This window comes from Erpetoichthys calabaricus, chromosome 2 (assembly GCF_900747795.2).
Source record: "Erpetoichthys calabaricus chromosome 2, fErpCal1.3, whole genome shotgun sequence".
NCBI classification, from domain to species: Eukaryota; Metazoa; Chordata; class Cladistia; order Polypteriformes; family Polypteridae; genus Erpetoichthys; species Erpetoichthys calabaricus.
In genome coordinates, this window is record NC_041395.2 from 206,498,837 (window position 1) to 206,515,021 (window position 16,185).

Consider the following 16,185-nt stretch of genomic DNA (forward strand, 5'->3'; position numbering starts at 1 on the left):
GGAGGGCTCAGGAGTGGTGATGTCAAGGTGGTTCACCCCACAAAGGACAAGGAATGTTTGGACATTTAAATAAATGGTACATAATTTCAAACATCACAGAAAACACATAGAAATATGAAAAATTAATAGTTGAATAACAACAAAAATAACAATAAAACACATAAACACATGTTAATACATAACATGGGTAAGGCCAAAACTGTAGTCAGAGGAATATCTGTGGTCAAAACCATACAGCCATCCATCCATCCATCCATTTTCCAACCCGCTGAATCCGAACACAGGGTCACGGGGGTCTGCTGGAGCCAATCCCAGCCAACACAGGGCACAAGCCAATCCTGGGCAGGGTGCCAACCCACCGCAGGACACACACAAACACACCCACGCACCAAGCACACACTAGGGCCAATTTAGAATCGCCAATTCACCTAACCTGCATGTCTTCGGACTGTGGGAGGAAACTGGAGCGCCCGGAGGAAACCCACACAGACACGGGGAGAACATGCAAACTCCACGCAGGGAGGACCTGGGAAGCGAATCCAGGTCCCCAGATCTCCCAACTGCGAGGCAGCAGCGCTACCCACTGCGCCACCGTGCTGCCCAAAACCGTACATTAAAACAAAATTGAATGTGAACTAAGCTCAAAGCATAAGAAAAATATGTTGCATCAAAGGAGAAACGAACATGCTCAAAGTCTTTTGCCCTGAATACACTTTTAGAAAAATAAATCCTATCACCACAAACAGGTGGCCAAAATGATAAGCAAAATAATGAAATTATATAAAAATGACAAAAAAAATACTACAGAATTAGCATACTTATAAATTTAAGAAATAAATGCAAAAAAACTCAAAGATCATAATGCTCTTTCCCAGATGGCTGTTTTTTCCCTTTGCAACTGATTCCTCTACCATGGCAACATTTGATTTTTATTTTGTACAATGTGCATTTACTAGCGGAGTGTGCCGGCAGCTGCATTATACATCTGCATATGTAGAGTCATGTAATCATTTACATATGCAGTAGTGTCTGAAACTGGCTTGTTTCAAAATATATCCGAAATTTTATACAGTTTTAAAAGACAGAATTCACTACTAGGGCATATAAAAAATAAACTTTGAACATTATCAATATAGATTTAATATCTCTTTTGATGTTTATTCTTGGCCTACACTTATGCTTAACCTCCATATATTTAATATTTATATATTTTAAAATATTAAAATATTTTTATATTTATGTTTTCAAATATTTGCATATTTTCTACAATGTAACAGGAAAAAGAAACCTTAACTACACAGCTGCAAATGAAATTGTTGGTCTCTGATGACTCTGATTTATTAGGTACACATTACTTCGATTGTTTATGCCAGAAAGAAACCATCAGGGGATAACAAGCACATCTGTATTGTGTGCAGGCTGTCAGCTCCTGTAGTAGATTTTCAGAGTTTTACAGTAGACAAATTACAAATGAAGTATGCTCCACAGATTACACAAGGTAGACCAGAAAAAATAGATATATTTTATTGACAGTACTAAGATGAGGGCTTCATGCATTTAACACATGGAACACCACACCATTTAGGAACACAATGCATTACATGAAAAGGAAAAATGATCTTAATTAGTATTTAGTATCAATTACTAAGGTAAAAGCCAGCTGTTACTTTAAAATGGGGTTTTCAACATGAGGTGTAGATTGAAGTTGGTTTAAGACTAAATTTTACAGCCCATGTTACTTCCACAGGTAATCCATAGCATTGCCATGCTGCATATTTTCTGTATGTAGACACCCAAAGACACAGCATTGTGCACAATAGTGATTTTATTTTTTCTGCAGTCAAATACACAGTACAGGAGGACCGTCCCTTCCCGATCACTACTAATCCTACTTTCTTGTTTCCTATTGGTAAACCAGACAACATAGAATCTCCAAGTGACATGGAGGAATATACATAACATCTTCCCTATCTCTGACACAGCTTTAGAAATACAATCACAATGATTGCCATCTTCAGCAGGCATTGATACACATCACATGCCCCAGCACAAGACAGGAAATGATTTATTTTTTGACTAGAGATCATTATTTAAACACTGAATGATAAGAAGAGGCATACAGAATTAGTGCATGAAGACACAGTAATCTACTTGTGTTCCCATTTCTATCCTGTACAGTCTCCTTTATTCTCTGCTGCCTAATTGGGTACGGGTGTTTCTATCAGTTTGTTTTTCAATTACTTTAACACCTGGGAATAGCAAATAAGTGCATACCACAGAACCTGCTTTAATTCATTTATAACCTAGGATTTACCGATTTACTTCACAGATTTAGTTCACACTTTAATCAGAGTCATTTGTCCTAAGGACAGGATAGCCAATCAAATATGTGCAATGTCACATGTCCTTAAACCCCACGTGTGCATTTTAACTTAAACATGGCTGCTCTGATGGACCAAGAGAGGAAGAAAAGAAGAGGAAGAAAATGACAGAAGGGTAGTGTCGAGATCAAGAGAAGTATTGGTATTGTTATATGTTAATAAATACTACTTTACTTTTATATTTTCTATACTTTGTTTTTATCTAGAGTGACTGAAATAATACCAAGAGTGAGTTTGATGGCTACTGTCATATTTACAAGGTTTATCTCTCCTCAATAATTAGAACAACTGTGGTAAGCAAGACATAGTTTGGTTATTAAGTAGCATATAACCAAAAGAGTTTGTATGTTGTGATGACATCCGTATGTTTGTTAGAGCTGGTGACAGTGAATCGCTAAATAGGGAATCTTATGCAGAATATTGTGGAGTGACTGGCAATTAGCACCACTCAAGACTTTGCCTGGATGGGATGTGTATGTGTGTGTATATCTGTGTGCTTGTGTTAATCATCAAGGGCAAGAGCAGATGAACCCAATAAACGTTCCTGGTAATAAGACTCTAGTGTACATTAACATAAAGATCAAAATTATACTTCCACAAAGGGACCACAGTTCTAACTGTAGGTGCACTAAGAGTCATTCAATAGTGACAGAGTAAGTTATGAGTAAGTAATGACAGCATGCTCAATAGCAGACTCAAAACTTGACTAGACACTTTGATTTATTAGTGAAGAATATGCTTTATTACTATATTAAATCCCTAGCTTAATTTATATTTTCATTGTTAATGTGCAACACCCAAGTGTTGAATTACAAATTTTCACACATTTTCCCAAATCCCTATTTACCTACATCTTCAACTAGAGTTCCTTCCAATTATTCTAAACAATACATTCGGCCTATTCAAATGGCAGCCCATGGGCCATATGCAGCCCAGAAGCAACCTCTGAGTGGCCCAGCCCATAATCCTGCCAGAAACAAAGGGAAAAACTGAGAAACATACATTTCACAATCCTACAGAAATTCCTACAGTAGTACAGACCATGAATGCAACACTCCACAAAGCCGAGCAACATTCAACCCACAATGCAGAGCATTGATGTGTTTCTAGAAGTGGTGGTAGTAGTCTGTGATAGTGTGAAAACCTGTCGAATATGACACACAGGAGACACTTCTCTCAGGGAATCTTCAAAATGTTGACTGGCTTTTTATTTTGTGTGTCGTGCTATAAATTTTGCCCTACCGCTCATTGTCTTGGACACGGGGACACCTCCAAAACAAAACAAAAAAATATGTAGCCTTCTATTATTCTGTCCCTTCCTGCTCTTTTACCATTCGCTTCCATATCACCCTGATCCTGTCACTCAGCTCTCTCTAGGGAGCTGCCCTGACCAATCACAAAGTGTTCTCCCCCAAGACTCCACCCCCCCCCCCCAGCCCATGTAGTAGCAGGACACGTCACAGTATTAACATAATGCAGGATGTGTAACAAAGCCATGCCTAATTACACATGAAGTGATTTAAATCGAATCTGTGTTCCCTCAGTATTCAGTAGATGTTATATTCATGTGCGTTAGTCACTGTTATCACTTATGGGTTTGTGTACTAACAGCTATGATAGAATTGATAGTTCATTTTTATTCTATTAAATGCCCTCTGTGATGTGACTGTGTCATATATATGCAGTGGTGCAAGGGTAATTCTGCTGCCTCACAATAAGGAGAACGTGGGTTTGAGTCCCAGGTCCTTTCTGCATGGAGCGCAAAACACTTTGAGTAGTGAGAAATGTGCTATATAAATGTAAAGAATTATTATTATATTGCCAAAATATTTTGCTTTATTTCAAAAGGGAAGCAAATGCTATTGCTAATATTGTGCACATTTTTCATTTTATGCACTTTCAGATGTACCTAGATCAGATATGACGAAAATGTTTATTTTTTATTTCAAAATGTGAAAAAAGAATTTCTACTACCTCAGATTCTGTTCATTTATAGCTTTATTCACTCTTTGATGTGCTGGTATCATATGTATCCAAATTTAGAAGGGAAACGATGAATAAACATTATTGTTTATTTGTGTTGGTTTAAAATTTGTTATTACCTGCTGCTTACCAGCCACTGAAAATGTCTGGCCGAGCTAAATTTCTTGGTTTGAAAATCTGGCCAAACTGAATTTGTAATTGATTAGCCCTGCAATAAACATCATCTCTATTTTGTTATCTTGTAATTTACATTAATCAAACATAATATGAATTTTTTTTCTGAGTATTATTAAAAGCTTTCTGTATGTTTTCCAAAGCTTGAATAGCAGAAGGTGAGTAAGGAAAAAATGAAAATGTCATCAGCATAAAACTATACTTGGCAGTCATAATTTGGATCTTCCAACCTCTGTAGTATGTACAGTAAATAGTTAACAGTCACATCCCAGGGAACTTGTTTTTTCAATAAACAGAAACTGTGACTGCACCCCATTTCTACAAACAGACTGTGTTCTATCATTCTGATGTTTATACACAAAAGGTTTAAACCTATCAATTAGGTGGATTGGTGATTCTAAATTGGCCCTATTGTGTGCTTGTGTGTGTGTGTGTGTGTGTGTGTGTGTGTGTGTGTGTGTGTGTGTGTGTGTGTGTGTGTGTCCTGCGGTGGGTTGGTGTCCTGCCCGGGATTGGTTCCTGCCTTGCGCCCTATGTTGGCTGGGATTGGCTCCGGCAGACCCCCGTGACCCTGTGGTTGGGATACAGCGGGTTGGATAATGGATGGATGGATGGAACAACTTCTGCCACCTGCCATCTTGGACTCAGACGCTTCTGGAGACTCACCATCCTGTGCTTATGCACAATGGAATATAGCAATACTCTTTATTCATTAGTGTGAGCTGCTGTTTTTCCCTCTATAAGGTTCTTCAGGGCATAACCCCTTTGTCTGTTAACATGGGGCTTTTGCTAAGCACATTGATGCACTGCTTAATCATCAATTTCAGCATCAGTTCTAGTCAAAATAGATAAGATCTAACTAATGGGATGTCCTGTTGTTCTTAAGCTAATCTCTAGATCAATGAACTTGCTAGACAAATAGCCATTAGGCATAAACCTGAAAGATCAGTTGAAGTTAAATATACAGCCCTCCAATGGAGAACAACCAGCCCAGCATGATTTTGATCAGGACAACTTGAACAAATACAGTAATCCCTCGCTATATCGCGCTTCGCCTTTCGCGGCTTCACTCCATCGCGGATTTTATATGTAAGCATATTTAAATATATATCGCGGATTTTTTGCTGGTTCGCGGATTTCTGTGGACAATAGGTCTTTTAATTTCTGGTACATGCTTCCTCAGTTGGTTTGCCCAGTTGATTTCATACAAGGGACGCTATTGGCAGATGGCCGAGAAGCTACCCAACTTACTTTTCTCTGTCTCTCTTGCGCTGACTTTCTCTGATCCTGACGTAGGGGGATTGAGCAGGGGGGCTGTTCGCACACCTAGACGATACGGACGCTCGTCTAAAAATGCTGAAAGATTATCTTCACTTTGCTATCTTTTGTGCAGCTGCTTCCTGAAACGATATGCAGCACGGTGCTTCGCATACTTAAAAGCTCGAAGGGCACGTATTGATTTTTGCTTGAAAAACAAACTCTGTCTCTCTCTCTCTCTCTCTCTCTTTGTCTGCTCCTGACGGAGGGGGTGTGAGCTGCCGTCTTCAACAGCTTTGTGCCGCGGAGCTTCGCATACTTAAGCCAAACAGCCCTATTGATTTGTTTGCTTTTCTCTATCTCTCTGACATCTGCTCCTGATGCGCACTCCTTTGAAGAGGAAGATATGTTTGCATTCTTTTAATTGTGAGACGGAACTGTCATCTCTGTCTTGTCATGGAGCACAGTTTAAACTTTTGAAAAAGAGACAAATGTTTGTTTGCAGTGTTTGAATAACGTTCCTGTCTCTCTACAACCTCCTGTGTTTCTGCGCAAATCTGTGACCCAAGCATGACAATATAAAAATAACCATATAAACATATGGTTTCTACTTCGCGGATTTTCTTATTTCGCGGGTGGCTCTGGAACGCAACCCCCGCGATGGAGGAGGGATTACTGTATTTATAATTTTAAATTTAAAGAAAAATATAGAAATTGCCAAGGTTATGAGTAAGTACTTCCAGTGTCAAATGGGTATAGCCTGGCAACACTTCCGGGTCATGCAGAACTTCCTTCGAGGTGTGCAGTTTTCTCATAGCTCCCATTAGTGGAACCCACATACCCCCACAGGGTTGTTCTCCAAGACTACATATGCCTAAGGACCCTACTGGAGTTGAAATGGCAGCTCTGCCCGAGGGAAGCTGCATCCTAGCATACTGGGGGAATAAAGAACCCCCAGAGACAGTCCTTCCCTGTCTTTCCAGAAAAGGTACTGAAAACACAACTGGCCAGGACACCTGTTCATCCACCTGGAGCCTCCCATCCAAGTAAGGAACCTGCCCCTCTCCTGATCGCGATGCCTGTCCATCCAGTTTGGCACTTACTATATATATCAGGCAGATACTGTACATGTAAAAATTATAAAATCATAATTCAAAATGGAAAAAAAAATTCCTGACACTGAAGCTCTTCTTATGCAACCTTTCAAGCAGTTGTTTCCTCACAAGACTTACTTGCTTGTGACTGAAGGCCAAACATAGGAGATTATTACTGCTGTCATTCGTGACAGAGGAGCTGTTAGGTAAGTTGCCCATCACATACTCACCAGACCTGTTCTGAATACTTGTGTTACATAAGAATCCACAGAAATGACTGTCAGGGTGTGTCTGTTTACCTGAGAATCTTTGTGGTTGAGCCACCCAGCAGAGAGGATGGCTAAGCTTTATTGTATGTGTACACTGGACTTACAGTAGTAGAATGTATGATGGGTTTGATGCAATATCTGTTGGTCTTCAGCCAAGAAAGAAGAATACAGTAATTAACAGATACATTTCTTATAATCTTCATTAACAACCTGAGCAAAGTAAAACTTAGTTGGTTTTTAATCATCTGAAGAATCTTCCTCAAGGCACAGTTAACAGCAACCACCTTGTCCCCAATTTTTAGCTACTTCTTTACTATTATTCCCTAAATTTCTACCTGAAGGCCATCTTCTGCTCCACACAGAATGATTAGCTTCTGTTCTCAATTCAACACTAGAAACTGCAATGATGGCAATTAGTTTGACAAATAACACATAGAGTAATATTCTGATGATCAGTGAAGACACATTTATTTAAGTCATAAATTCTAATCATAATTAAAATCAGGTGAGTTAACACATGGTATGTTCTGTTGCTAGGAACATTGTGCTACCCATCATTACAGACTGAATATCTATGGTTAATTTGGTTTAGCTTTTAAGCCAACCATATTAATTTTACTCGTTTATCAGAAGCTCCAGATTGAGTTTTGTGACTGATTTCTGATTTATCTTAGCTTTTGATTTTATAAAATGAATCATTCCATATAATGACCTTAGTTCATGTGGTGTAGTGGAGAGCTCAGTCAAAGCCAGGGCAGGAGGTGTTTTCAAGGGGATATAGGACAAGGACAAAGTCGTACAAGGCCCTAAACTTGCATACACTTGGACTGACAACACAACATATCATGCCAGAAAAGTAGCAGCAGTGTGGAGGGACATGCAAGTATGTGGGGGTGCTGCGATTTTTACTGTTGTGGCAAATGAAGAAGCATGTCCTGGTTGGAATGCTATGCTGCTCGGAGACCCAGAGGGCAGACATCCCAGCTTTGAAATGAGTTGTCTGACCATCTATTAGAAAGGCAGTATTGCCCTTTAATACTTTCTGCAGAGAGACCAGGGTCCACTACAGGCAGCTCTAATCTGGTGTCCCTGGAGCTGCCACTAACTCCATACGTGAACTCTGAAGATCTGTCTACAAACCAGTTTTTAGTGAAGTGTGGGGAATGGAAGGAATAGAAATACAATTACTGTACTCCAGTGGTGACAGGAAGAAAGATCAGAGCTAATGAAGCAGAGACAGGTGTATAAAGAGACTGTGGTGGTGCTTGAGTAGAGTGTAAAGACATGACAATGGGAACAAGCCCTTTCAATAGATAGATAGATAGATAGATAGATAGATAGATAGATAGATAGATAGATAGATAGATAGATAGATAGATAGATAGATAGATAGATAGATAGATAGATAGATAGATAGATAAACTTTATTTGTCCGCAGGAGGAAATTTGGCCTTTTACAGATGCTCTTTAAACAAATAAATACATACATAGGTAGATAAATAAATAAATATGCACACTTTGGGTCTGAACACACACTGAAATTACTATAAAGAAAAAAAAAATCAAAAGAAAGAAAAGTTATGACTTGGCAGTCCAAGTTCCAGTGAGGAATTATGCAGACATATTGCTGTTGGTATAAAGGAGCCCCAGTAGAGTTTCTTGACACACTTCTCCTGAATAATTCGTTGGCTGAAAGTACTCAGCGTTAGTGCGTCAAAGGGAGGATGTGCTGCATTTGTTATAATGTTACTTAGTTTTGTTTTACTTCTTTTCATTGCTATAACCTCCGGGGAGTCCAGAACACCTCCTATTACTGAGCTTGACCTTCAAATTAGCCTGTTGGTTCACTAAGCCTCTCTTAAAGTGTTATTATCAGCGCAACACACCACAGTGTAGAAAATCGCACTGGCCATCACAGAGTTATAGAAGATGTGAAGGATGTCACTTCCCACATTAAAGGAGCAAAGTCCCCTAAGAAAGAAGTGCCTGCTCTGCCCTTTCTTATATAGTTCCTCTGTGTTCCAAGACTAGTCCAACCTGTCATTAATGTTGACCCACAAGTACATGTAGAAGTGGACCGCCTCTACATCCACTATAGTGACTGAATACAGAGGATCCTTGATGTTGCTAAACTCAATAACCAGTTCCTTGGTTTTGCTGACGTTAACAGACAATTCTCTTTGCACCAAGAAACATACTTCTCCACCTGACTCCTATACTCTGTCTCATTCCTTTTATCAATATACTACACAAGTGCAGAATCATCTGAGGAGTTCTGCAAGTCACATGACTTGGTGTTATAGTCAGAATGAAGGGAAAAAGGAAACAAGACTGTTCTTTGTGGTGCTCCAGTGTTGCTCACATCTGTATCAGAAACATAGTCCTTGAGTCTCACCAATAGGTAGAGATGCTGAATCAAGGAGAAGGCTGAAGATGTCTTCTTTCTATTACTTTCTATTTTTATTTACCTCCATATGTTTATCCCCTCACCATTGTATTTCTCACTAATTTTCATTTCACTATATATTTTTTGTAAGGTGGCTCAAGAGAACCCTCATCCATCCAAAGAGCCCTGCCTCTCAAACATGGATTTAACCAGAAGCTACACCAAAGTTAGCCATTACTGGCCACCTTGTTACTCTGAACTTCAAATGTTCATGCAGAGCTCGCCATTCATCTATACACTACATTCCTTTGAAATGTAACTTTTACAAATCACATTTTTCTGCAAGTGTGACTACATTTATTCTTTGAGTATTTGTTATTTACACTTATAAAAGTAAAGAAACAGTACCATTATATGGTGATATGTCACGATGTGGATGAGATTGATGGAATGATCTCACCAGTGTGCAAAGGTGGCATCTTCATGTTTTGCAGGCAGTCCCATGGAGGGCAAAGAGTAAACACAAAGGTTGAAGAGTGTTGACATCATAGTCCTGGAGGAGAGTGTCACTGCTGAGAGGCTATTTTAGGGAAATTCATGTTCCTTCATATTTGACTTTCCTTTTTCCAGGTGGTCATTTTCGTTCATTAGTGCTCTTTGTTCTGAGCAACATGATATACATGTCAACTCTTCTGTTTTCTCACAGATTCATGAGATAGCATGGCATAACATAACATGAGACCAAAAAAAGAATGAAAATAAAAAAAAAAAAATTATGAATATAATAAAATAATATTATAGTATATAATAAAATAATGAAATAAATAATTAAAATAAAAATAAACAAGGAAAACTGTTCAAGTGACTCCTGGAAACCAAGATATACTGTATCTGCACACTGGGACCTTCACACACTGCTGTATCCAACTGATTTTCACAAACATTACCTTCAAGTTGCTACTCTCATGTCTCACTTGGAGTTCTTAATGTTTCCAACTGTTCACTTACTTTTTAAAGTAATGAAGCACTAGTTTACTCAGATTCTTTGAGAACAACAGATATGTCTCCAGAGATGGCACATTTCATGCAGCACATTTAGAACCTGTACCTGGAGATCTGTTTTAGAGTTTAGTGGCCATTTAACAAAACGCAAGTCAACAAAGAGCTTGAATTATGAATTTTTACATAGGCTGGAGTATTTTTACATCTTGTTTTTCCATGAAAACAGATGTCATTAGCTGTGTTCTCTTCTGTGCCAAAATCTTCAGGCTTCCAAATGTTTCACATTTTGTTGTAGCATTCCTTGTTCTCTGTTTTTCACAAATTATGTTTTTTTTTCCATATGTGTTTTTACTCTCTGTATTTAGAATGTGGAATAGTTATGAAACTCTGTCTAACCAGTTTCACAACCTGATATGTCACATGGTTGTTATTTTTGATCTTTGTAAAGTGTAAGTAGATAAAATTAAGAACCTTGTTCATGTAAATATGAACTAAGTGAACAATATATGGAGTTAGTTTATTTTGTTTTCCTGGACAAAGTCGATAACAAAGCCTACCATATGAATACAATGGAGCTAACATCAAAGACTCAATTTATGACAATTGTTTAATGTATTGTATTGCACTTGACAGTGATAATTAGAATCAAGTCTCTGTGATGACTGGCAGTCCGTTGAAGGCTCGCTCCGGCTTTGTGCCCAATGCTGTTAGGATAGGCTCCACCCTAAACCACCATCCATCTATTTTCCAACCCGCTGAATCCGAACACAGGGTCACGGGGGTCTGCTGGAGCCAATCCCAGCCAACACAGGGCGCAAGGCAGGAACCAATTCCGGGCAGGGTGCCAACCCACCGCAGCCCAAACCACCAAAATCTGGAATTTAATTAAGAGTGTTTGAGAATGTTTTGTTAAATTTTGTTACAAAAATCACAATCTAGTAAAGTACAGCAAAAAAACACGGCAATTGTTTGATCACAAGACCTTCATTTTTGTTTCTCAATTGGCAGGAGTAAAGAAACTTAAACATAAAACAAACTCAACGTCAAATTCCTTTTCAAATGCCAATGGCCAAATTTATTTCTGAGCTAAGGCATCTAAATAAGAAAGTGCCACACACATAAACAGAGCAATACCCAGAGAAGCTAAACCAAGAATTTGATTTCTCTTCTTCTTTTGTCTTAATTAACCTAATTTTCTTTATTTTTACCCTTACTAGGTTTTCCATTGTCTTCCTTTTTAGTTATCCTAATACAAAGTAGCGTATTAAATCACTCTTGTGACCAATTCTGGCTTTTACGTTGCCTTCTAAATACTGTTGCTTGTAGTTCCTCCTCAACTATCTTTCTTTTCATGTTTTCTATGCTATGATGAACATTATCACTAAGCAAACTTCATTAGCAATGCTCTGCATGCTTATTCACAAAATGTTGCCATGATGTTACACACCAATGCATAGTTTATGTGTTCTTAATGACCTCATGGCTGCATAAGTATGTAACAAACACAAATGTAGAAAATAATAGTTCAGGCAACAAAAAGAGCACAGGTGAATGTCCCCAGATCCAGACAAAGGAAGGAATAATAATAATAATAATTACATTTATATAGCACTATTCTAGCTTTTCAAAGCATTTTACATAGAAATATTTACATAGCGCTTCAACCATTACCAATGTGTAGCATCCACCTGGATGATGCGATGGCAGCCATTCTTGCACCAGTACGCTCACCACACATTAGCTATTGGGTGATAAAGGGGTGAGAGAGGTAATTAGAAAATAAAGGGTAGAGGATGATGAGGAGGCCAAAATGATCCGGTCATGGTGGATAGTTTAGCCAAGACATCAGGAAACACCCTAGTCTTTTCGAAAGATGACCAAAAATCGTTTATGACCACAGAAAGTCAGGACCTCTCAGCTGAACGATGGCACCAGTTTTTATAGCACAGTATCACCCTCACCTACACTGGGACATTGAGATCCACATAAAGACCACAACGTAAACACACCCTGATGGCCTCACCAACATTTCTTCAAGCAGCAACAAAAGCTTTTCCTTGATGGTCTTCCGTTCAAGTACTTAGCTGGGCCCAAACATACTTAGCTTCACTTCCACATGTTCTGAAGTGCAGGTGGCACTGCTGACATATTGGATAGGAGAATCTTCAAAATCACCTTAAAGAAGCCAAACTATTCTAACAGATCCAGAGGAGACTGTAAACAAATCCCACCTTTATTACTGGACCTTCAGACATACTGATAAAAGCAAGAGCACTTTATCATATTCCATTTAAAGTAAAATAAATCATCATATCTTTCTAACACAATGTCCTCCTTCTTTTCTGACTGCAAGGTTCTATAACAGATGGTACACACTGCAGAAAAGATTGCTGGGTCCTCTCTGGCTTCCATTGCAGACATCTTTGTAAAGTGTTGTATCCGCATAGCTTAGAGCATTGTGAAGGACCAATCCAACACTTTCCAAAGTCTCTTTGTTCCACTTCCATCTGGCAGAAGGTTCTGTAGCATCTGAAACAGTTCTGCCAGGTTCTGCGGCTGCTTCTACCCCTTGGCTGTCCAGACTCTGAACTCTGTGCTACCCCCCTGCCCTCAGATCTGCCCCTTGCAGCAAATTTATATGCAGTACATTAGTCACACATGTCACTACTGTTGTTTTTATTATGAGTTTTATTTCAAATTATTACTATCTATCCACTTACCTATTTTTAATTATTTATGTATCTGTTATAGTATAGTATCACTCTTTACCCGTCTTGCACTTGTGATGTATTTATGTATATGTTGCACTCCCATGTCTGGATGGCATGACAATAATGCTATTTGACTTGACTTGAGTTGACTTGAATAAGTTGAAAAAGCAGTCACCTTTAACACCAATAACATACTGAAGACAGACAGTTCATCAGCCTCTCTCTCCAGTTCTCTAGCCTTTCTGTATACTAAAACACTCCTTCCAATTCAACCATTTAGTTTAGTGGAGTTGGAATTTCATCTTCTCTTTAAAGGCCATTTAATGAGGAGAGTGAGGCTCTAACACAATCCCATTTCTTAAACAAATCATTTAACAAGTAATGACAGTTGTGGAACTGCATTTATTGTGGGTGCCTCTTGCTTTGTCTTCTAGGCCTAGCTATTCTATTGCCTAAAGTGACAGCAACAAGATGCAAAAGAAGTGTCAATATAAGAAGCTTGTTTTATTAGTAAATGGTGAGACAGAATCGGTTAACTTGTCTGGGCTTTTTGCCAGGGTTATCTTGTTTAAACATACAAGCCAAATAAATTCCTGAGTTAATAGCTTTGGGACTCAGTGAAAGGGAAGGTAGGGATCCTGGATGTTGAAGATCTACAACCACTGATATATAAATAAAACCTGAGCCCTACATATCACTATTCTACATATATTGAAGCATTAACTACTACATCTTTCAGCAGTCCAGAATATTTCATCTAATATTCCAGCTTATCACAAAAGGTCAACAGAATGTTATTGCAGCCCACAATACCTATGAGGTCAGTCATGTAATGTCCCGATATCATGTAATACACACAACGTCAGTCATGAAACTCCCATTGAAGGCTTGGTTACACTATGGCTAAGATTAGGGTTGTGGGAGGGTTACCTGACTTAGAGGACGTTTGTGACTGATGTTGTGGGTGTTCCACGATGTTGTGGGCATTACATGATCTACATCATACCTGTTGTGTGATTTGTTATGTAATTTCAGCATCTGCCCAAGAAGTTTTATGCCTGTCTGTGAAATTTCTCAAGCTACTTGTATACCTACAGACGTCATCGCCCTTATTTTTACCTACATTAAGATCATCCCATTTTACAGAAGGCTGCTATGGCATTTGGCAAGATAAAGCCATTCATTTTTTTGCATTGGTCACTTGTTATATAAGCTACCGGAGTACATTCACCATAAATCATACTATGTTTTGACCTAGAAACATTTCTGGTTGAGTTTCTGAGGATTTTGAGTCCCGCTTTTGTTCAAATATGACCCTGACCAATTCCTTTACCAATAAATGTATCATTTAATCACATGCTTGAAAATAAACATTTTTTTATGAAAGCCATTGGCTTTTTCAATGATGTTGGAGTTCGCCCAAGAAATATCCCAGTTTTGTTGATATTGAATGAGACATTATTTGCTATTATCACCAATAATGAAACATCAATGACTGCCTTCCACCCAGAATTGAATTTCCTGTAGAGTTGGAAGTCAAAAATACGCAGAAGAAACTTGAGGATATATTGGCATATAAGAGAATATGTAAACTATATGTTATGAGCAATATTTCAGGTTAAACAACTAAAGCAATTTGTCTTTGGTCTTTAGCTGCTATTAGAGAGAGAGAGAGAGAGAGAGAGGGGTTGGGAGCATGTGCTGATAGTACGTTGCTGCACCCACCACACAATGAACCACCAGATTGGAACCCTTGTGCAGAGAGTGACACCTCAGCACCACACCGGAACAGTGTGACGTTTTTTACAGTGACTGTTGTGCCAATTGTAAAAGACAATTGTGTATAGTCATGAGGTTACTGGTGCTCACCAGAATGCTTACTGGTTGGCAAACACTAAAGTACTGACTGTGAGTGATGTCTGGACAGCTCTTTAGTTCTTCTGCTGTAGTCTCACTAGCATAGGCTAGAGTAGTCCAGCAGATCAGGGCCTTTTACCTTACCTTACTTTCATGTGTCACTCCTTAATGTGCTGCTCACAATTGGAGATTCCCTCTTCAGCTGTCTAACTCTGTGGAAAATAAGTGACAATTTACTCAGACCACGTGCCCTGTATTTGCTTTATTTCCTCAGACATCCAAGATGTGCAGGAAAAATATAGATGTTTATGCAAACGGTATTTATTAGCAAATAAACTAACTGCAGCAAAAGTAAATTAATAATAGCATTGTCTGGATATAAAGCTTTAATAAAAATACATTATTGTTTCAATGTAAACATCAAAAATCTTCATTCTGTTTAAATAAAAAAAATTATACTTTCAGTAAGGATGTGAAAGCTGATAAGTAGTGCCTATGAAAGATGCTTCAGAGCGAGGGAGGGGGAGAACATCTTCAGGCGACTTGTCTTGATTTAAAAGCCTGGCTGGCTCATGTTCAAAGTGGCTGACATCCACATAAATGAGTTTTTCTTCTTCTTAGTCATGGGCAATCCATCCTTTTTGCCATAGTCACCATGTTGTTATATCTCCCCTTGATTCCTCTCCTCGCCAGGGTTCAAGGTCTTGTTTTATGATTTTTTTTTGTTCAATTTTAAGTTGGGGGTTAAGGTTACTTTTGTTTACTGTCTGCTTTGTTTTCCATACCAGTACTATGCTCCATGTGTTTTGTGGGTGGTCTCCAAGAGATGGGACCACCTGCAAATCCCCGTCATGAACTGCCTTTCGCCTATGCTGTAAATCTGGAGATACTTCCACAGTTCCTGGTGGTTCATTTTGAATGCACTAGGGAGTGGTGAGTTTACTTGTGTTTTTTTGCTGAGCTTTTTGTGGTTTTCTGGATTTTGGCCTTTTGCTTTGTTTTTTGAGCTTGTCTTGGATTACTGTATTGAGGCTTTGTTTACCTTGGATTATATTTGTTAGCACCTGCTTA